At 42.3% G+C, this 24,381-nt stretch overlaps 1 long non-coding RNA gene across 1 annotated transcript in view; it reads right to left on the bottom strand.

Annotated features, from left to right (window-relative positions):
- The window catches only part of LOC146868772 (uncharacterized), a 175,861-nt gene that overhangs the window by 120,637 nt on the left and 30,843 nt on the right, over positions 1-24,381 (bottom strand). The window contains exon 2 of the long non-coding RNA XR_014966423.1: positions 20,013-20,062. This is a non-coding gene — a long non-coding RNA (uncharacterized LOC146868772). The remainder of the gene's footprint in view (positions 1-20,012; positions 20,063-24,381) is intronic.

Here is a 24,381-nt window from a genome sequence, read left to right on the forward strand (position 1 = left end):
TACTACCCGAGTGGGATTAACATTTTGTTTAAATGTTGCTGTCAAGCACGTAAGACAAATGACCTGGCTGGTATTATGCTTCTCTATGACCCCTCTCGTGGAGGACGCCGAGAATGGCATTTTTATAAGCTTTATTTTGCTTGCCCTCTGTCCTGGGGATTGACAAGGAAGCACTTTCAGTTTCCTCGTTCTTCAAAGCTTGTAAAAATGATGCTCATAATAATGTATTCCTTTCTACTTCACTTCTTTAATGTAATGCTTTTATCTTCTTGTTTATTGACTTTAAATGGATGTTACTAATATAATGTGTCATTTTGTACTATGTGCTTGAGTGGATTTATTTGATGGACAGAAAGTCCAAATAATCAATAGTTTAATTAATAAGGGATACAAAATAATGTCTGTGTCTGGGAAGAGTCTCCAACTACTTCTGAGACTCTCATTGAACACTTCCACGAGAGTCCTGCACGTGACCCTACTGCATGAAGTAACTTTAACCCTGAAAGCAGGGACCCAGGAAGTCCCTTGGGTGCTACTTCCGGCAGCAGCTGCCAGGGTCCCAACAGCTTTTGTTCCACCGTTTGAGACAATACATTCATTTATTCTTGTTTTGGAGTTATTCCCTTTCTGAAATACTGTTTAGGCCACAGTTGTTATCCTAAAATATAGTATATGTTGTTCATTGACAAACTCTATTGACCACTTTCCTAAACTGTACAGAAATCTCAGTCGCCCAAGGGCAGTTCTGTTCTGCAGGTCAAAGCTGTGTAGAAAATTTAATTGCCTTCTTAGCATAAATTATACCAATTTTGCGGGTTTTCTCGTTTGCTCAATGTTGCATATAGTAAATTGATTTATGATAATTCATGGATGATCCAGCCATGGTAGTATGATGTACCCGCTATCAGGCCTTCCTTGCTGAACAAGCATGGTCAAACACAGTTTTTGTCTCCCCGAAAGCTTCCACAAACAACAGATAATACTTACAATATCTCCACAAGTGCCATGTGTGTTGTTGCAGCACATGTGTAAGGAAAATGGAATAAGAATGTATTGAGGACCTCTTGTGACTGACCCAACACGGAAGACAGCAAGCATTGGTACATTTTTTTTCTTATTGCAAACTTATGTCACAAAACTGAAAAAGAAATCATTCCATCATCTAAACGTGGCTACGGTATGCCTGCCAAAAGCCAGTAATTGTAAAAAAATAAATATGGTTGTAGAAGTTTTATAGAACAGTACAAGTGCTTCCTAGCAGACAGGTGCTCTTGGAACAGGTATAGAAACCCTATTTAGTTGTAATGCACATCACATGAAAATATGTCTCTTCTTATTGGTGCAAAGAAAATACATAACTGGCTTTTAACTATATAACCTGAAGACACAGTTTAAACATGCAAGAGTAATCGAAAAAAATGTAAAGAAAAAGCATTGGCAAAGATTCACCCGTCCCTCTATAGTCTATACACGTCAATTTAGGCAAATGTGCACATGTGATCCGGAAAAGTGCTGCCACTCACAGTACAAACGAGTCAATGGCACAAGTGGGCGGATTCAGTGCACTAGGCTGTATGCAGTGGTGGATGGAATCAGAATGTGAAGAACAGTGAAGGGGCACCACCGCCCCCCCTACTGGCCACATGTGTTCCCTCGTGGGTGACCTGGAGTGGTTTTGTGGTTGGAGTGTAGCGCCTCCGCACAGTGGAGTGTGACTTTCTGCACTGCAATAGCAATAGGCGCTAGTGTTCGATCACTACTGGAATTACAGGCAGACCGTTAGTGAGATGCACTGATAACGTTATTTTCAGGCCACACCACTGGAACACACATCACTTTTTGCTATACATCCATTGTACACAATGTGTACAGCATGTGGCCATCGTGCACTTAGCAAGGCTACAACAGCACTACATACATACTCTATGACAGGAGGCATGACATCTGACGGGCTGTACCATACAATGCCATCAAGGTCCGGCTGTATCGTCCTTTCATGGGGCGGATGCAGTAAGTGCAGGTCCGCATGGGGAAAGTGCATGAGGCAAAGACCTGCCATTGGAGAGAGCTCAGGAACCACAGATCAGCTCTGGGAAGATTCGAATGGTTCTCCCATTCTGGGGGTGCAGGAAGCACACCCTTGCCAATGGGGACAATGCAAGAAGCACAGGCATTCCAGATGTGGTGTGGATGATGTGGGAAGAACAGATCTGCCTAGTGCAGGGGTGCAGGGGTGCAGGGGTGCATAGGCCTTCTCCCTGGAGGATGGAGAAGGCACAGGCCTGCTCTACGGAGGATGCCCTGTTGTGAAGGAGTACCCTATTCTCCTGTACAAACAGGCAGACCCATCTGCAGACCTCTCTCCTTGAATGCTTTCATTTACAGTTACTGTTCTGGAAAACATGATTACCTAGAGGTAAAAGGCTCTAAACACTCCATTTACTATAAACATCTACAAAACTTAGCTCACTGCCACTAATCAAGCAGTGTTTCATAATCGATCGAGATCTACCAACTCGAGCCTATTTTTTGGCTGTCTGGACCTAAATTTGATCATACTCTGACCCTTCCTGGAGTGACCCATTTGCCTATGTTGTATTCTAGTACTTCTATGCATTGTTGTGGTCCTGTAAGAAGTTTGCAAAGTTGAATACTTCTGTGAAATCAGGAAATTTTGCATCCATGAAAGTGGGCGAGGATCCCTAACGTCGCTCGACTTCGATAAGACAAAGATGAGCTTTAATTCCCTTCAACAAGATGTTCTGTCTGGGAAGGGTGGGGAGAGAGGCTGGAGTAAATTGGCTCTAAAGATTCCCTACAGTGTCAATAAGGCCTCAAGAGCAGGATTTCTGGTGGGCAGGGCATGCGTTCCCCCCAGTGGATTGCTAATGGGCAGTGGTGGTTCCTCCTTTAGGGTGGAGAGCATCGCCCCGCCTACTGCAAGTGCAGCAGGAAACGTAAATTAATAAAATGGTCATTATCACTGTATTATAAAGTGCTGCCAGCTCAAGAACAATGGTGGGGCTATTCCTGCTGATTGGCTGCAAGGATGATTTGCCTACAGCTTAAAGTGCACCTGTCGAATTAGCTGGCTGTTTTAGGACGGCCAGCCCGACATGCGCACTTCAGGCCACACTAATCCGAACCGTGTTTAAACAGCTGGGTGGATTGCAGACACAGGCCCGCAGTTTCAAAGGCGGCATCAGGTTAGCCTGCTCCAACCAATCCTAGTACTTCTCTCATGCAGATTACTATTAAAAACAGCATGAGAGCAGCTCTGGGGTTCGTTAGGTTTGTTGGCTGTTAGGAAAGTTAACCACCTTCCCTCCCTCAGGAACTGGATCAGGCTCTTGACAGCTCTCAGTTGGAACACACCCTCACATCACAATCAGACGCCCGACAGCAGTATCTGTAAGTCTCTGCATCGCCACTACATCCTGTGATTCTGGGCCAATCTCTCCATGCTTAAAAAACAAAAATTAATGTGACTTTTTCTAATGTAACTAGTTCTCATGTGAAGCTCTCCAACACCTTCCGGTCGAGTTTGAGGTATGAATATAAAAAACATGATGCCAATGCAACACAAGTATCAGGTATGGGTTTTCATCTTACTCTGTGATTTTTGTTCGCCTTAGAACTAAAGGTAACAACAGCTACCTGCAATGCACGGTGTGAGTGAAATTAATGCCTGAATTGGACGATTTTTTTAGAAAAAAATGAAAAAAAACATATTAACATATGGCAAGATTAAAGGTGAAATGTGCCAGTTTACTTAACATCACAGGCTGCAAAGCATCAGAGCAGTTTTTTTAGGTCTCGCCTGAGCCAGCGATTTGGCGCTGCTCTCGCGAGAGCTTGGTCTCGCCTGAGCCAGCGCTTTAGCGCTGCTCTCGCAAGAGCTTTTGTAAACGGGGGATTTGAAAGTGCAAACTAGTGCTTTCAGGCCGCCAACTACAGTGCATGTGCGCCGTGCGCGCGCACCATTTGGCAGCCTGCGTGATCATTTCGCGGCCGCTTTGATGTTCTCAGTGAGCCGCGTGGCCACTGAGAACATCAAAGCGGCCGCGAAAGTGCACACCATTTGCCACCCCCTCCCTTATCCCACTTCCTGCTTGTTGAAAGAGGCAACCAATGCAGTGCCTTAAGGCCTCCAATGCAGAAGAGTGACTTGGACATTGTAATGCTAATCTGGCAGCAGCAGTTTGAATTCTATAATGCTGCTTCAAAATATAATCTGGAGAACCTAAAAAAAGTGCGAAACGATAGTCTAGCTTACTTAAGATGGTGAACTGTACTACCAGAGGTCGCGTCTGAGCCGGAAGAAGTGGTAGAATTTTTTGTATCACTCAATATGGAGAAGCAAGAGGATGACACCTTATTTACTTTACTTATTAGTGGCAGATCTTCATTCGCCCAAAAGCCAAAGTTCCCAATATTGGCTAAACACCAGAAGGAAGCTCTCTCAAGGATTGCACAACATTTTAGTTTTCTCACCATTGAATTGCTGAGCATTCATGGATCACTAAGCTGAAATTTCCCTCATACAACTATAAAAAACAAGCATTGGCATAGCCAATAGGTCTCGCTTTTGGAACCTTATCAGTGTTTAGCCATGCAACAGTTGATGTTGTTGCACCAGGGATATTGTGCTGCATATCTAAATACTTATAAGGTCCCAAAAGCGAGACCTATTGGCTATGCCAATGCTTGTCATTCTTGATCACCCATACCTTGAACCAGGCGCGCAACACTCATTGGGCTGAAAGGGCTTCAGCCCCCCCCGCCCCCGCCGTGTGTCTCAGCCTGGGCAGCTGCAGCTCGTGATGCTGTGGGCTTGGCTGGGCGGTGTCTGGAGTCTTATCTCCGGCACGCCTGAGTTTTTCACAGGTCCTTAAAGACCACTTGCATATTTACATACCTTTGTAAACTGGTTAGGAGACTTCGTTTTTTTTCTGGTTCCAGAACCCCCTGGGCCTCCACTCTGCCTGTTCCTTACATTTGTATTTAACTTTTACTGCCGCAGTGTGAGAAGCATTTCATGAAAAGGGATATAAATTAGGGTTGCCAAAATAAAAATACCAGCCATTTGTTGTTTAAAGAGCCTGCAAAGGCTTCGTCTTGACAATGATAGGGCTATAAACAAAATAGTGTGTATTCATTTGTAATGTGACTTTTCTGTCTTTGTTCCCTTTAATTATCAGAATTAAAAATGCTTTCTATTTATATCCACCACTCACATTACTTTCATATTTCACTATACTAATTCACCACTAATACTTTATGGGTTTCCGGAGTAGCTTGCTACTTGCCAAAACAAAAAAGCGCTTCAACACCCCATCAGGGGTAGCAAGCACTATATAAATACAAACCTTTTTCCCTCTTCTATCCTTCTGACCAAATAATTGACTAACCTACCCACCACTGAAATCACTTTCATATTTCACTATACTTACTCAACACTAATCCTTTATGGGTTCTGGAGTAGCATGCTACTCGCCAAAAAAACGCTTTGACACCTCGTCAGGGGTAGTAAGCGCTATATAAATGCAATTACATTACAATACAATATTTGCTGTTCAAAGCATGCGCAGATGGTTGCTGAAAATAGGCTTTAGGTGGCTGCTTATTTTTTTACAGCCTGGACATCAATATAATGAGCTGGCAACACCAATCACAAGACTAGAAGTGTGTCGCAGGATGAGCACAATATTTATTTCCTCCACCCTCGATCCCTGAACAGGACCGGTTTGAGAACACAAACGGGCCTTGGCAATGGAGTCAGACCAGCCGCAGGGGGTGGAGGGGTGGGGGGGTGGGGGGGTTACGCATGGAAAACACTGCAGCAGCTTTTGGTACAGGGGGCAAAACCGGTCCCCTAGACCAAAAAAAGCCACCACAGGTCCAAATCTGGCCCTCCCTTCCGGCCCACTGAAAAAACACCCTGAGCCCACTATGGCCCTGAATAATGCCATAATCCCAGTGGTTTAACGTATATCTGAAACCCTACGGCAGTCCTCAATAACATGCTGAGTTACTTCAAGTGTCTGGGAATGCACCCTGCATTCAGACAACTCACTCCTCATTCTCGGTCTATACTTTCACACTCACCCTGCACTCACAGCGATCACAATGCATGCCCACTGATCACCATGCACTCACACCATTCACCATGCACTCACAGCGATCACAATGCACGCACACTGATCACCATGAACTCACACCATTCACCCTGCACTCACAGCGATCACAATGCACTCACACTGATCACCATGCACTCACACCATTCGCCCTGCACTCACAGCGATCACAATGCACTCACACTGATCACCATGCACTCACACCATTCACCATGCCCTCACAGCGATAACAATGCACTCACACCATCACCATGCACTCACACCATTCACCATGCACTCACAGTGATCACAATGCACTCACAGTGATCACAATGCACTCACACCGATCACCATGCACTCACACCATTCACCATGCACTCACACTGATCACCATGCACTCACACCATTCACCATGCACTCACACTGATCACCATGCACTCACACTGATCACCATGCACTCACACCATTCACCATGCACTCACAGCGATCACAATGCACTCACACTGATCACCATGCACTCACAACGATCACAATGCACTCACACTGATCACCATGCACTCACACTGATCACCATGCACTCACACCATTCGCCCTGCTCTCAGGGTGACCACACTGCACATATGCCACTCACCATGAACTCAAACCATTCTCCCTCCACTTACCCTGCAGTCACATGAGCACACCACTCACTCTGCACTCACAGTGATCACTCTGCACTCACAATGCACTTGTGCTGTTCACCCTGTACCTCACCCCACAGTCATACAAGCACACTACTCACCCTGCACTTATGTGACACTTTTCTCACCTGTCCCCCCCACTGCTCACTCTGCAATCCCACTCAAACAAGCCCATCACTAACCATACATTCATTCACCCCACTCTTCATTTACGTTTGCACCCAAATTCATATGGTCACCTCACTCACCCTGCAGTCACTCCTCTCAACCTACTCTCATACTGTCGCATCGCTCATCGTGCACTCACATAGGCACTCCTGCCACTTACACAGCGCAGAGGGTTAATTTCCCTGCTGCAAAGAACATGTGCCATGCAGATCATAGATCTGAGTGTGAGTAAACTATGAGTAGCCCTAAAAAAATGAAATGTTAGTCAGAAAGGGCTTATAGAGAGATGAGAGGCATTGTTGGCTAGTGGCAGTGAGGGAATTCATGGAGAAGGAGGAAATGGGTGAGGGGTGACAAAGAGACTGTTGCACCGTGCCCCACCAGTGCCAGGACCAGCCCTGGCCGGGAGTCTTGCCTCCCCCCCCCCCCCCCCGAAGTTCGGGTCTAGTTGCGCCCCTGCTTTGAACCTGAGTTGCACCAGCGCCATGTGTTTATGCAGCGATTGAGGACTCTGGAGATGAGGCTGAAGGCACTGCAGGTTTCTCACAGTGCCGGTTGTTCAGTAAAAACGTGTTAGAATACATGGCCATCCAATCCTTGGCCTCTCCGCAGAGAGAGCACAGGTCATTGGTCCCGTATTCCAGTTCTGATTGTGATTCTGTGCAAATGGCTGTGATGGGACCCCATCATGGGGGTAGACTGTCTTTAAAATAATGACAAGCCGAGAATAAAAGAAAATGCAGTGCTCGAACGCTACCCAAAGGTCATCCCTAACTTTACGGCCCTACCACTTTCAATTGTAGCTGGCCGCCACTGAAGGGAGCGGCTGTGATGGCGCGACTAGCGGCTTTCAGCAGCAGCGCTGACAAGTTCTCTCTGTCACAGAGAGTTCAATTTTCTTACCTGTCTTTTTTACTTTTCGCACCTCGTCGAGCTAGGGAAGTGTAAAAAACGTATCCAAAGATCCGAACCATTGAACTTCACGACTTCGCAGCCTTATCTTATTCAACCTGGAACGCGCAGGCGCACTAAGCTGGCGCTGCAGAAAGCTGACAGAGCGGTAATTCTAAAATAAATGGGGGGGAAAACCATTGCTAAAAAAAACAATATTACAAAGAATTAGTGGTATGCGTTTATTTTCATGTGCTATGCTACTGTTGCCAATGCAAGCGTGTCAATTAAAACATTTTATTATAAAAAAGTGTAGCGGACGAAGTTCTTGTCTGGAGTAGGCCGCCGGTGCTGCCGAATGCTACACACAGAGGCACCTAGTCTTGATTCTACATCAGTCTCTTTCCTTCTTTTCATCTCACCCTTGGTTTTTTTTTTACCATCCCTCCTTTGTGACTATCCTTCCTGTCTTCTTTCTGCTTTTCTCTAGCCTGCTCTGGGTCAAAGTTTGATGAAGAGATATAAACCGCGGACCCTAAAAATTAGGTTCGGTTCCCGCTGACTACAACCACCGGCACAAATTAACAACTACCTATTTTTTGGGTATGTTCTTCGTGAAAGGCTGCGCCACATTTTGCTCCGACCAGGGACAGGGCGGCAGAGGCAGCTGCCTCTTTCTTTCTTTATTAGAGGTGTTTTCTGTCGAAGTCGTCAATTTGTACCAATTTTGCAGCCCCTGCCGGCGCGTGGCGGTAAAAAGAAATATCATGGCAACAGATGCTCCTGTTTTATTGTAACACAGTTGTTTTCCTCTGCACTTGATAAAGTTTAAAATAAACAGTCTCTGGGGTGAATTACAGGCGTTAAAATTGGATTGGCATCTAAACAGCGCAGCAGTTGGCGCTGGTGAGTCTGGGGAGAAGTGACAGCAGGTTTTAGCTGGAGGGGACAACAGCTTTATTTCCCTCTAGGTTCTCCACAACCAAGCAGATGTCCTACAGTTATTGCTCTTCCTTCTAGTAATGTGTCGCCTCTCCCCTATCCTCTCAGGTATGTGCTTGGCGCTGCTGCAGATGTGCAGGTAGCTTTGGCCCCATTCTGCTTCACTGATGATTTATAAATGAGCCGGTAGCGCCACCGTGTGGGGGAAGTTGGCTCTTCCTTTTAGTTTCATCTGTCATTAACTCTTTATGTCCGCTCCTTCGCCCCATCCTTAGGACTGGCTATAAAGCAAAGTTTTATGATTGGTGTCTTACACAGTTGAAGAGCTCGAGCAAGTTATTATACCAGCTTAGACTGTGGTGATTGGTTATCGATGGAACTTGAAAGAATGTGTTGCTTTTGAGTTGAAATGCATTTTTTACATCTCTGACGCAAACAACAAAACACAGCACAATAAAACACAACAAAAACAATAAAAGGGTACAACAAAACACTAAAAATAGGATGTTACACAACAACCAGCAGTATAACAACACAACGCAATAATTCAGCACAAAAGCGCAACAGAATAAAAAAAAAATCACATCATCACTACCACAAAATGCAACTAAATACATATACACAAACGTTCTGTTGATACATTACAATCTCCACAGATCAGCTTTCATCATATGATGCTAAAATATGTTTGCACCAAGGATTTATTGCAGTAGGACATGTGCTACTTAGTGTCTGTGAAAACCGTTTTGTGATCCGGACCCTGTTGTTTTAGCTACAACACCTTTCTGTATTTTATTTTTGTTTTTGAGTTTTATATAGCTAGCGCGAACTAGACCCGAGGAATTGGGTATCAGAGCGCTTTACATGAGCACCAGTTTCGTTACAAATGGACACATTTGCGTTTTTTTGCTAGGCACGGGGAGATTAAGGGATTCACAGGTTGGTGAGTGCCGTTGCCGCGGCTCGAACCCGGTTCCCCAGGTTCGAGGTCAAACGCTCTAGCCGTAAGGATATATCCTCTCCTCATATTGTCTTTGCATCAAAAGTTTATCATTGTAAAACTGTTTTTGACTTTTTGCAGGAACAATTTCATGCGTTTAACAGGTGATACAAGTAACGAGTACCCCATCACCCCCATATTAAATTATTAGAAATTGAAAACATGTCCAGTACACTGGTTAGATTACATGTTTCTCTTCCGCACCAGTGAGATCATTTCCGGAAATGAGCAGGAGTTGTGCCGCTGTTATCACACAATCCCGGGAATTTGCCGAACAGACTCGAGTGTCCCCGGCGGGCGCTTTCAGCTGGGATACTTTTGGAGAAACAGCCGCCAGAAGCTGTGTGTCGTCCACTTACTCCCTAAAACTCTGGGAAAGGTTTAAAACATGTAAAAAAAGTGGCTACTAGCGCTGTTTATGTTGGAACAATTGTTCCTGCAATGTTTCTGGGCATGTTTAACGTTGACAATCAAGTTAAGAAGCATTTGGTTTGACCTCAGCATCAGTGCGTATTCAGTGGCTTCTGAAGGATGTGTTGAAAGGAAGTGAATCAGTAATGCCCTTTCAGGATGACATCTTAGTGTAGGGCAAAGGCAAGCACGTCATGAAGGTACCCTGAGACAAGTGTTGTCGAGACTTAGGGTCAAAGGGTTTACACATTTAAAAAAGAAAAATGCAAGTTTGGAGTGGATTCAGTTTCATGCTAAAGGCATACTATATCAGGTGACGGTATAAGTCCTAAGTGGGGTTTCGCCAATTCCATCATTGTGGCACCTTCTCATATCAATAGGGATCAGATCCAGGTACATCTTAAGGATTTCGGGGGCCCTGGCCCATACGTGTTTTGGGGCCCATTCGGGACAATTTTGAATTTATGATCTAATTTCAGGTCTTTTGTGCCCTCTTTGGCCAGGTCATGAAAGTGCTCAGGCACACTACTCCAAATCCTGTGTGTGTTTACATCTGATATTCAGGGACAGTGATGTGTGTTTTCAATATTGAAATACAGCAGCAGCTCACTAATATTATTGGAAATAATCCCTGTGACACCCTCACATTTCTCATAAGGGAGGTCCGGTTTTGATCTAAAAGACACTTTTATATGGATTCTGCATGAAACAAACACAACACTTCCCTGCAAAATGTCTGTAATAGACTCACAGGTCACCCACATTAAAAGTAAGTGAAAGGAAAACAGTATTTAAAACAATCTGTTTCAGAATTATTCAAGGTCATCAGGGCAGGACTCTGCAGAACAGAGCTGGCTCTATCTGGGGGCTCCCTGAATGGCTGGGGCCCTGGGCCAGAGCCCACTTTGCCCATGCCTTAATGCGTCTTTGGAGTCGGCCATTTCTGGGCCTGCCAGCGTATTACTTCAAGTTTGTTCAAACTATGCCAGCGTGATTCAACCTACCAGACTCCACTCAAAAAAGGTGCGCGCGTTGACTGGACTAAGGAGTCTAAGAAAGCATTTAAGCTTGTTAAACAAGGAAATGACAAGATGCCTAGGACATTTTGAGGCCCCCAGGAAGACCATTCTCACGATGGATGCCAGCTTGAGAGGTCTGGTTGTGGTCTTGTCTCAGGTAGTGGAAGGTGATGAAAAGGTGCTGGCCTTAGCCTCGCACTCTCTCCAAAGGTGCTGAGGAAAGATATTCAGTTATAGAACATGAAGCTTTGGCATGCACGTGGGTGATACACCATTTTAAGTTTTTCTTGTGGGGTTTACCAGTTGTCTTTAGAACAGATCATAGGCCCTCGGTCCAGTTGTTGAGTTGTAGGAATATTGAGAATACCACGCCGCACATTAAACGATGGACGGAGAGCTTGATGTAATTCATTTATTGTGTTGAGTGTGTATCAGGTGCTAAGGATGTTCCCACGGACTGTTTGCCCAAGTTAATAGTAGAGAAATCCCTTTTGACTGATGCGGATCGTCCTGTCATGTGGGTCAAGGTGTCGGCCATTGGCAGGGCAGAAAGGGAGTCTGTAGTGGCTAAGGAAGATGTAAGGAGGTTGATAATGGACTATGTGGTGGGAGGTTGGCCTAGCCTCTGAGCTGTTGAGGAGATACCAAGGCTTTCTGGAATATCAGAGAGTAACTGAGTATTGTTATTGGGGAGTTATGCTGTGAGGGTCGGTTAGTTCCACCAAGGGGATTGTGGAACAAAATGGTCAATCTCGCTCATGAGGAGCATTTGGGAAGGAACCTGATCAAGTCCAAGGTGAGAGAGCGCTATTGGTGGCCTAGTTTGGACAGAGAGGTGGAACGTGTGGCGCAGTATTGCCTTCAGTGTGTGGGTAATGAGAAGTCTAGGTCAGCTAGGACAGCCCCACTGTCTCCTGCTGAAATACCTGTAGAGCCTTGGAGCAAACTGGGGCTGGAAATTGTGGGCCCTTTTGAATTGTTGTCACCAGGAGAAAGATTTGTCCTAGTTTTGGTGGATTATACATCTAACTGGGGTTCTGTCTGTTGTGTAAACCCTATAACCACTAGGAGGGTTTTAGAGTTCTGTATGTAAACCCAATAACCACCAGGAGAGTTTTGGAGTTCCTGAGAGATGTGTTTGCATGCAAAGGCATACCTAAAACCATCATCACTGACAATGGTGCGCAATGTATGTCTGGAGAGATGAAGGAATTTTTAGATGAGCATACCATTGTACATCATTGCACCACCTTGTATTCTTTCAGGTGAAGGGTATTGAGGAAAGCATTAACCATCTTGTTAGGGCATGTGTCCAAACTGCACTGCAGAACAGGGTATCTCTCAAGATAGTTCTCTGTGAGAAGTTGTGGGAACATTGTATACTCCCAATGTAATAAGTAACGTCCCACCCTTCCAGTGTTTGAAGGTTAGGTTTGCTGGTTCTAAACTCAAACCAGCATGGTTGGATAGTAGGAAACGTGTGAAGTGGTGGACTTCCAAGCAGTCAAAGATCACCAGAAGGGGCATAAAAATCAGTTTGATGGTAAGCATGGTGTGTGTGGTAGGAAGTGGAGTGTGGGTGAGTTGGGTTTTGTGAAGAAACCTGTGTGGGAGCCAAAAGGTAGATCTAAGTATTGGTGTCTGAAAGGCATCATTCAAGTGAAAAAGAATGTAGTTATGCCGAGGGATGGAGGAGTGTGGAGTATGTCACAGTTGTCGAGGTGAGGAGAGAAGAATGACTTCTTTGGTGACGCTGCTTGCTTATCTCTTCCTCCATCATATGAGTGTGATGGAGCTCGTGATCTTGTGGACCATCCTGAATCCAGCCACAAGGAGTTTTGCAGTAGCTCCTGTTTCAGGAGAAGACCATTACACTTGGAAGATTATGATTTACAGTGATTACAGGGGAAAGTCAAGCTCCAATATCCTTAGAGTTAGACCCCATACCCAGGTGACACTTTTATCAAGCCTAGTGACAAGGGACATAAGGGAGAAAAGTATTGCAAGCAAATGGGTTACTAGGTGCAATGGGGTGGCGCTATTTTCCATAATGGGCTATCTGATTGCAATAGAGACAAGGAAGGGGTTTATTTAATGGTATGGGGCATCTGTGGCGGTAAGAGTATAATTGTTGTGAATATTTACATTACAAACCTGGGCCAAGCTAAATGGTTGTAAAACTTTCTGCAAGTGCTAGCTGGCTTTGTGGCTAGAGAAGTTATATTGACCGGGTACTTAATTCTGTCTAGGGCACGGCTAAGGACAGTTCGGGCAGGAATGTCAGCTGATCTACGGTCTTTTCCAGATGATTGAAGCTTTGATTAGATGTCCTGAGATATTTGGTGAGAATTGAACCTGGACAGTAGACGGTGCTCATTCTTCTCACTTGCACGTCACACCTCCTCCTGTGTATACAAGGTGCCAGTAACCCGCAGTTTAATCTCCTTAGTTTCAGATGTGGCGTGGGAGTGGCTTCAATATCAGACCCTACTCCTGTCTTATTAGTTATGGACCTCAGTGTTATTGCCTTTAAATGGACACTGGATCTCGCACTCAACACTAATAAGGTATCTGATCATTAAAAAAGAAAAGGCAATTCATATTAAGGATTATTTTGAGAATAACGTGACAGAGGAGGTGTCTGAGACAAGAATATACTATGTTTTTAAGGTGGTTATGAGAGACAGGTTCAAAGCTGCAATGGCAAGACTATGAAGAATCCACTGATTAGACCTTTTGAAATTGGTGGAAGAGCTGAAGCCACCTGAATCTGAATACAAACACCAGGCCATTATTAAGAAAGATGATGAAACATAAAAGGGGTCACTGTAGAACAATATTCACCAGTAAGGAAGAGGGTACACTTCTTCACTTAAAGAAAACTTCATATGACAAGGGTAATAAAGTTGGGACTTTTCTGGTCCACTACCTAAGAGAGGAAGTAGAATAATCCTATGTAAAAATATTAGATTGGTGGGTGGGAGTTTGCTGATGATCAAGAAAGATACCACTGAGCAAACTTCTCCTGCGGAACAGGGCAATTATGTCTCTAGGCCAAAGATTCCAAAGATGCCTCCTTCTGAGTCCTTATTTGTGGAAGAACCCATCATTATCAAAAAAGGTAAAAGAGCAATTAATTCATTGATATGGCACTAGTTGAATTGGTTTATTGATCTATCTTACAAGGCCTACTCTGCCTTACTGGCCCCTAAATTTGTGCTTCTTTTTGACACTTTGAATTTACTTTAATATTGATGCCAAATAATGCACAAATATCCTAGCTACCAGACTAGAGCAGGCACTCCCAGATGCGATCCACCCTGATTTATGTGGGTTTACCAAAGGCAGACAGACACATGACAATGTATGCAGGAAAAGACACCTGGTTTAGAATCTTAAGATAAGGAAGGTCCTAGCATTGGTGAGTCACTCAGTATTAAAGGCTTTTGATTGGGTGGATTGGTACTTTCTGAAGAAAGTCATGGAAGAATTCCTTGGTGAGATTATAGTGGAGTTCACCGCCACATCCACCTCTATTGCTTTGCATGGAAGTAGTAGTCAGGAATACCCAGGTCCTGACTACTCTTTGATGTGAGTACTGAACCTCTGATGAACCACATAAGAATTTTAGATTCTTTTAGGGGCATTACATGTGGCTCATACATCCACAAGATCGCATTATTTAGTTATGACATACTTTTATTTCTGAAGTGGTGTTAGGAAGATTCACATTAATAAAAAAAAGTTATCTAAGGTAATTGGAGCAAACGTGTCCAGTGCTTGGTGCTCCTCAAACCACCAGCTACCCTCTTGGTGTTATTAAAATGAATTACACTTAATTCAGAGGCACCACACAAGTACACAGTATTAGATTAATACTTTATGTAAATACTTATTCATATTCATTCATGATAAATGGTTCTAAATCGGATGCTTTCCACATTATAAAACTCTACTTAGCTCTATATCTTAATGTACCTACCCTTGATCCCTACATCACCTCTGTCTATTTCATCTATTTTAGTACATCTCTCCCTGCCCCTCCTGTCTGTCCTTCTCTCACAACCTTTCTCTCCACTCTCATAACCCCAGTTCTCGTGAACTCACCTGTCTCTGCATCTCATTTCTCTGTTTTCATTTCACCACCCTGTATCTCTCCTCTATCTACTTCCCCTCTTTCTCAAATTCCTATTTCTTTAACTCACCCCTGCTTCTCTGTACCTCACCACACTCCAACTTATCACTTTCTCTACCCAATTTCTCTGTCTACCACACATATCTCTCACTACCTAGCCTTTCAATTTACCTCACCATTCTTTCACTACCTTGCTTCTCCACACCCACTTTCTTTTCATATATTTTCCCTCTACCTCACATCACTCACGACTTTATTCCTTTCTCATAGCCTCTCTTTCTCTAAACTTCTTTTTACCTATCATTACCTCCTTTCTCTTTCATCTCTCTATACCTCCTTCTCTATTTCAGCTTGCCTTGTGTACCCCCCGTCTCTATATTTCTCTATAATTATACTAATCCCTGCCTCAACTCTCTACTCCTCATTGTACCTCACCAATCTCTCTCTAGCCATGCTCTTTCTCTGCTACTGTATCAACCTCACCTCTATTTTTCATCCCACTCTGTCTCGTGGCTTCTCCTCTTTTTCCTCTGCACCTCATTTCTCTTCCTATTCATAACCACTCTTTCTATCTTTCTCTCTGCCTCACTATTCTCTTCTGTCATTTTATACTTCATTTTTGATAGTGCTCCTCTCTCTCCCTCTCTAGTTTCTCCATCTTACATCTACCTCTAACTTGCTTTGTGTCTAATTCTCTCCAACTCATCTCTTTGTATATCTTACTTTTCTATCTAGCTCACCTCTTGGCGTTTCCCATCCCCCTTTCACTCTACATTAGAACACTAGAAAGCTGGGAGCTCTATTGAATACAAGAGAGTTGCTCTGGGCTTATAATGGCGGGTATAATCCTCCTGCTCCTGCATTCCAATGTATGTTTTCCTGTTTCTCCCTTTTTAAAGGTAGAGCATTCTGCCCTTAGTGGGTGGAATGTTCTAATAGCCTTATAGCCCTTGTGCCAAGGGCTATACTATTAAAGCCCCTTACCCTTGTTATAGACTCTCTCCTGCAACCCAGCCCTATAACTTGGGTTCAGGGCTCTTAACAACCAGTATAGCCCTCGGCAGCAGACTATAAGGTTATATTGTATTATCCTTTCTATAGTTTACTCTCCCTTTGATCCTTACCATTGAATGTTACTTATCTCTGTGACTCTCTTGCTATACCTAACTCTTTCTTTACATCCCTGCCTACCTCACTTTTCACAGTCTACTTCATCTATGTCACCACCTCACGTATCTCTCTAATTCTCTTCTCTCACTATACCATTCACTTTATAAATCTGTCCTTGCCCTGTCTCCTGCTCCCTCCCATTTCCATTCTTGGCAAAGCTGAACATCACTGACTGGTCAGAGAACTGTGCAAATGGAAAGACGAGGAGAGGTGCAATGGCAGGGGAAGTAGAAGGGAATTACATTGAGGAGAAAATTGTCACATTTCAGCCAATGCAATGGTGGAACATACTCAGAGAATGCCAGAGGACAAGGGGGATTAGTTTGTGGTCTTCTGGTTCTGTTTGGATAGTGGATTCCAGGCTGCTTGGGCTTTCAACTGTTTTTGAATTTACTTGTTTCTGAGAGTTTAAAATACAACTCTATATTGTTTGGTTTTATGAGAATTTGAATATGTTGAAAATGGGTGATAAACGTAAGTTGGTTCTGAACAGGGGGAGGAAAAATATGTCTTGTCCATGGCACCATAAATCCTTAAAAGGGCACTGCTATGAGGGCTAACCTAGCAGCATAAGAGAGTAGCTTCCCAGGAAAGAATTAGAAATGTCAAAAGGATTATACATGTTGAAAATTAAGAGTTGATTTCTGTGAATATTTGCACAGAAAAGTGGTTACACATAGAGAGTTTTCATTACCAGATAAATTCCTTGTAGGGACAGGAGCTAAAATACAAAGAGACCGTTTACCAATGTGAAGGTTGGAATGGAATGGCGATTATTAAAGGTTTTTCTGTATTTATAATCATGATTTAAGTAAAGACATGGAAACTAGCACTATGCATTAAACCTTTTATTTACTCTTCTGAGCAGCAAAACTTAAAAGTTAGACATACATCACAATGAATAGAACTCTCAAGTCCTCTTAAATCCCTCTGTCCATCATGTTTTCCTCTTTTGTTTCTCGTCTTAAATTGTACTTCTGATTCTTCTTAATCTCATCTTGTAAATGTAACTGTTCTGAAAAAATAAACTCATAATATATCTTTTCCCTGAAACAATCTTGTTAATAAATCGTATTAGTCTCCTAAACAATCTTTAACACTGTATTTTATTCGTTTAAAAAAAAAAAAAAAACACCTCCTCCCAAGTTTTGGGAAGAGTGTGTCGGGATATGCTAGCATCCTTGTCTTTAATAGAATCGCAATTCTAAACACAAGAAACCTTCAAGAATCCCAATTTTATGGCAAGACATGAAGCTAGCATTATACATGCTCAAAGTTTCTCATAGAGTAGCATGAAACGTAATCTATAGGTCTAAAACTAAATTTCCTAAATATAGCTACATGTGATCAATGTGCTGCTTTCAAAATGTCTTCCAAACTCCCTCCAGACATCAATACTTCACTCGCCATGGCACCCCTGACGGAATGCGCCTTATACTCATCCAAATTTATACCTGCCTCCTTCATTACCAACTTAACCCCACTAACCATGGTTGCTCATAAGAATAGTTGCGGTTTGCTTTAATTGTACTGTTCCAAATGACCATTTGGAAAGCGCTATGATACCTTCATGGGCCATGTTCGTGCTATATGAAACATTTATAAATAAATCAGTAACTAATCCACTCCTGAACATCTTTTTTCTATCATCCTAGCTTCATATTCCTTTTGGATCTTACCACACACAATTTCGGGGAATTACCTAAACTTAGAAGTTGATATTGTTATTTAGTTTTTCTATATTTTGAATAACACCCCTGTAGGTAGAAAAAATCTATTCAAAATCTCTAATGCCCTTACGTCTGACACTCTTCTGAAATAAATTAAACACAACATAGTACCCTAGTTTCCATGTCAATTCTCACACTCCTAAGTATTTATTACTAGGCCATTTCTGAAACAACCCTAAAACAAAGTCCACATCCCGAAGAGACTGATACAGAGGCTTCGTAGGTCTTTTTAGCCTAATCCCTTTCATTACTCTACAAATTAATGGACCTCTTCCAACAGAAATTCCCTGAATTAAAGAATCTCCTGCTGCCACAGCCAATATATAACAATTGACGGTTCTGTAAGATAGACCTTTGTCAAACAATTTTGCTAAAAAATTCACCACTTCTACTTTATCAGCCTCCATGGGATCCAAATCTATTTCCAAGCACCAATTTAACCCATCTCCCCATGCACTTCTATATCACTCCTTGGATCCTGGTGCTCAAGATTCATTGAGTAACCCTGAAACTGTCGCCAAAAGGTCTGTTAATATTTCTGATTCCGTGAAAATTTCCAGACTAGAAGGTTGAGCAAACCTGACTCCACTAGAAGATGCTCCCTTTCTTCCACTGCTTTTAAGAGACCCTTGCATGACCTGATCAAATAAGGCATCTCCATAGCCCTCTCCAACACCGTAGGAACCAAAGCCCGAGTTTCCCAAAATGGAGTCACTAACACTATCTAACATTCTGTTTCCTGCACTGTAATAACATCACCTGAATCATGGAAAACAGTGGAAATGCATACACCTTCATCCATGTCCAATCCTGCATGAATGCATAGACTTCAATTTCACCTGATCTGGTGTCAGGGTTCACGGGAGCTTTCCTCCTCGTGACCCTGTTGTAGCCCTTGTGTCTGCCCCTTCTACACAGCATTCCACATTTAAATCTCACTGTGCTTTTAGTTGGCGAGTATGCTGGCGACGCTGGACATCTAAGATGGCCGCCAGCATACCCGCAGTTTAGCGGTCTAGCTTTTATCCCACACTAAGTGAAGCTCGGGTGAAGTGCTCACCAACGTTCTATGGCGCACTTCACCGAGAGCTTTCCCGGGTTCAGACCTACCTTGTATACCGTCACGAAGAAGTTAGTCAGGTGCCGTTCTTGGGACATCGGGTTCATCGGAGTCGGGTTCCTAAGGTTCCTGAAATTCCAGGTTAGTGAAGTCTTTAGACGCATGCTCAGAAAGCAGTCAGGAAGCAGCGCGCAAGTCTAAAGAAGTAGCGTCTCTTTTCGGAGACGCTCACTTCACGCAAGGAAAAACTGTAGTACAAAAACTTGATGCAGGAACTAGAATAGTGTTCCTTATTTAGCAACAGTGATTAGAGAATATTCCACGCTTTTTCTCACGTGTCCTTTTCAAACCTTATTTGTACATTATTTGAAGAGTTGGGTAATTTGTGTGAAATCCTCGACAGTAGAGTCAGCATAAGAGAATCTGGTCATTACTGAAGAGCGTGTGAGCAGTATCACGCGACTCAGTGTTAAACTCTGGAGTGTAGAAGAAATTAACGAGAATACGATACGTTTCAACCAACAATTAAGAACCAGTGTGACTACTACTCAAAGCCAATCGTTCATATTGGATTCAGTAGTAACTAAGAAGAAGACTTATTAAGAGATTGCTAGGACTCTACAAAAGTAAGTTAGAGAAGGTTAAAAAACGATTATGTAAGGGTAGAAACCACAGTAAATGTAAACTTACCTTGTTCTTTTCCTTGTTGAGAAACAGACATAGAAGAGTTCTGGCACTTCCTGTAAACAGATAAGAAAATGCTAATTAGAAAGACTTCTCACCAAATGTATACCAATAAGCAACATACGAGAAGTTAGAAGAGAGGCAAGCCCATGAAAGGTTCCTGGTAAGACAAGTTATAACATTTATGTTTACATGAGTTTTAGATGTTAAGTAAGAGTATGATAGAAATGTATTTGTCAACAGTCTCATAAGAAGAAAGAAGAAGACTAGGCAGAGAACTAACAGAAGAACAAACGGGCAGTCTCTTCTCTATCCCATTCCCCTTTCCCCCCCTGGTACTTACCTGTAAAGGATTAATCAAAACCTGACAGGGACGTATTGAGAGGTGAGAGGTGAGTTGGGAACTGTCATCATTCTGCTCCTGTGATGTTCCGAAAGTTACTTAGCCCTGACATCTGGTCTCCAGCTGATGTCATGTTTCAGCTGAAAAGTTAACCTCGAAGCAAACAGATCTGCCCCTAATGAGCCCAAACATTTCTGTATCTCCTTGAAATACTTCTTCTGCAACTTCCATTCACTGCAATCAGTCAGATGTCTGGAATTCCAATCTGCCACAACATTGTAGATCACTGGTCAATACTCTGCTTTCAATTACATTTCGTGTTCCCAAAAAAAAATACCACATTTCCTTCTCTAAGTTGGCTAAATTCTTTGATCTGCTGCCCCCTAACTTGTTGAAATAAGTCACTGCAGTAACATTTTCCATTTTCAATAATACTGACTTACCTTGTATCTGCTGTCTCAAATGGAGTAGGGCAAACAGACCTGCCTTCATTTCCAAACAATTTATATGTTTCTCCTTTTCCATCAAGTTCCAGACTCCCCCTGTCTCCTGACCTGAACACAGCACTCCCTGTCCTGAAATACTGGCATCTGTTTCCAGAATAAATCCTCTACCATTCCATTCCTTCAAATTTTCCATCCACCATTTCGACTCCTCCCTGGCTTCCATGTTATTTATTATTCTGTCTCCATACCATTCTACTTTTTGCTAATCCGGCATATTTAATCTTTGTAATGCTCTATAATGTAAAGCTCCTGGAAAAACTGCTTGTATCGAAGATGAGAGTAGACCAATCAGATGCAAAATCCCTCAACTTTATCTCCTCTTTCCTTATCACATACTTCACCTCTTCTCTTATTTTCCATATGTACTTTACTAGAAGCTGTAACTGACTAGTCACTGTATCTACTACAAATCCTAAAAGCTCCAGTCTTTGGCTCGGATTCAGAACTGATTTATCCACATTTACTATGAATCCTAGTGACTCTATGAACCCTCTTAGTAAAAGTAAATAAGATTTCAACTCTTCCAGAATTTGACTCATAATCAAAATATCATTCTACTAGAATATCACACTTACACCCCTTTCTCTCAAATAAACCACTGCAGGTCTCAAAATCTTTGTAAAGCACCAAAGAGCTGAAGACAGGCCAAAGGGTAGAACTGATACATACTGGCTTTCCACTTGAATTGTAAAAATCTCTGACTCTTTGGGTTTATTGGCATCGGGAAATAGGTGTCTTTGAGATCCAACTTCACTAACCAGTCCCTTTCTTGTAACATATCTCTGAGGAGATTAATACCTTCCATTTTTAAATGTCTGTCTGTTGTAAAAACGCTCAAATTCTTTACATTCATTACCGGTCTCCATCATTTAAAACTGGGTACTGACATAACCTACTTTGTCCTATTTCCACTATTGCATTTTTTGCGCCACCTCTTCTGGTACAATATTCTCTTGATCTTTTTGAAAAATTAACTCCTTGGGCTCCTTTATTTGGATTGGGTCTGATTCAAAATCTATTTGATAACCTGATTTTTTTTAGTTTTATATACATGGATCTAACGTTATTTCTTCCCATTGCTTCTGAATATACTTTAGCCTTCCTCGCACCTTTTTTTGGGTAAACCAAAATCTTTCTATATACACATCCTGTCCTGTATTCACATTTTTTCCTGACCCGAGAAGGTCTAGCTCTTCCTCCCTCCCCCTCTTTGGGGATAGAATCCTGGATTTGGTCGATAATAACCACTTCCTTGATTTCCTGTATTAGGAGACTTATAGTATCCAGGGCTGGGAGTTTGCCTCTCTTCCCAGGCCTCCCATAAAAACTCTTTCCCGAAAAAAAAGTTTATGGAAAACTGTGACTTATCTAGACTGGGGAAAGTCTGCACATACTTTCCTATACTTTTAACCATACCCTCATTAAATAGGAGCACTTTGGCATCGTCACTTGATTCTTTCATACCCAAATCTCCTAACTTCGGGTTGATGCACGTAAAAATAGTTTTGTAACATTGTGCCAAAAGACCAGCATTAGTGTTGCCTAGCAAACAAATGTCTCTCTGACACCGCCCTCTCAAAAGGAATATACTTAAATCGAAGCCCTTAAGTTAGGCTTCTCTCACCAAGTCAGACATTCTAGCCAGTCGACCAAGAATATTCAAAACTCTGTCCTGGTATTGTTTTAATAATTTTTCTAATCCTTTCCTATTGTCTCTACCCATCTTGAAAAAATAAGTATTCAATTCAGTGTCAATATTAGGTGTAGCAGTCACCTTATCTTTTATAATTGGACGCAAGCATTCTGCACTCATATTATTTCTTTCATCCTTTCCAAAGGTTTTCTTATCCAGTGTTTTATATATTCAGCCACATGTTCTAGTGGCACCAACCTTTACTCCTTGGGTGCTGAGTGTCTTTCGGATCAAATAATTTGTCACCATTGGATCAGCTATTGATCTCTTTCCTTTTTATCTATTCTTATAGCTGTCCTTTAATTCCTTTTCCATATGATCGTTATAGTTTAAATCTAAAATGTTCTCATCTAGATCGTTACGTTTGCCCCTTTGCTCCAAATCATCATATTTTTCTTCTTCATTTGCAGAGCTAGACTGTCCATCCTGCATGTCGCTCTGGACATCAAATCTTTGTGAGCCACTCGCGACTCCTTTCCTTTTGTTTGCATTTTTAAATGCTCTCTCTTTTTTAAACACTTTCCACGTGGAACCCTATTGAAATCTCCTTCTCGTTCACAGATTGAAAAATATTCCTCATCCTCCTGTTTTTTATATGGTCTCTTGTTCTTCAAAATTTCTTAAACCGTCTCTTTAACTGCCAATTGCATCTCTTGAGATATTATTTTTCTCATTAATTCCTCCTGACTCAACTCCCCTGAAGCTAGTTCACTCATTTTTATTTTCTTTAGAGTTTATTTTACTCTCTGTATTGAATTATTTATAAAATTCCCTATATTTTTCCTTCCTGAAGTTATTTATTTATCAGATGCTCAGTTGCTGTGTTGTGCTTCACAACGATCTCTACGGAGAATGCGTTGCTAGGCAACCAGATGCCCAAAAAGTTCTGTCTCCTGATGTGTATACAGCGCTGCTGTAACACACTTTATTTCCTGTAAAATAATGCCTCACAAGCACTGTGCCGACATTCTGCACTCTAATTCCTATAGAAATGTTTTTAAACACATCATTTGCGATGCGTAGCCCAATTCAAGATGGCTGCTCCATCAGGTATTCTGATCCTGCCCGTTTCGGCTTTGAAAATGAACCAGTAGTGCACGCGGTGTGCGTTATCATACGGTAACAATTTTAATAACATTTTGCCTTATTAAAATACCTTCATATTTATAATCATTGCCAACCATTTGAATCAATATTTTATGTTTGTAAAAATCTGTTAATCTATGTTTTCTCCTAGTTTATAACTTTCTTTACACTAGTAGTACCTTAAGGAAATAAAAATGACACCCCTAAATTGGGTTACAATTACAAACCTTATGCAAAGCAAACAATTTATATCCACACTTAATCTCTATAATAAACATCTATTCTAAAACTTTATAAGTAATCGTCTTATCTATCACACTTATCTGTTTAGAAGCAGCAAATAAAAGAGAAAGAAAATGGTGGACAGAGGGATTTTAGAGGACTTGAAAGTTCGATTTTTCTAAGTTCTAATTCTGGGTACCTTTAAGTGTTGCTGCTCAAAAGAGTGAATGAAAGGTTTAACTCAAAATGCTAGCTTCCTGTCTTGCCATAAAATCCCTTTGTGATACTAGGGCCATGAACATTCACACAACAAAGAGATAGGTTGGTGGGAGCACAAGCAAAAACTGCAGCAATCAGCCACTTTCATACATCAGGCCATAACATGTGTTTTTCCTTTTTAATACATTGCATAATGTATTCTGCTAGATGGCTTCAGGTTGTGTTGCTGTTTCAGGCTGTGTTGCTGTTTTTAGTTACTGTTCAGGTGAATCAATGTGTTTTTGCTTTTTTTTTAACCTCACAACT

This window comes from Triturus cristatus, chromosome 1_2 (assembly GCF_964204655.1).
Source record: "Triturus cristatus chromosome 1_2, aTriCri1.1, whole genome shotgun sequence".
In the NCBI taxonomy this organism is placed as follows: domain Eukaryota; kingdom Metazoa; phylum Chordata; class Amphibia; order Caudata; family Salamandridae; genus Triturus; species Triturus cristatus.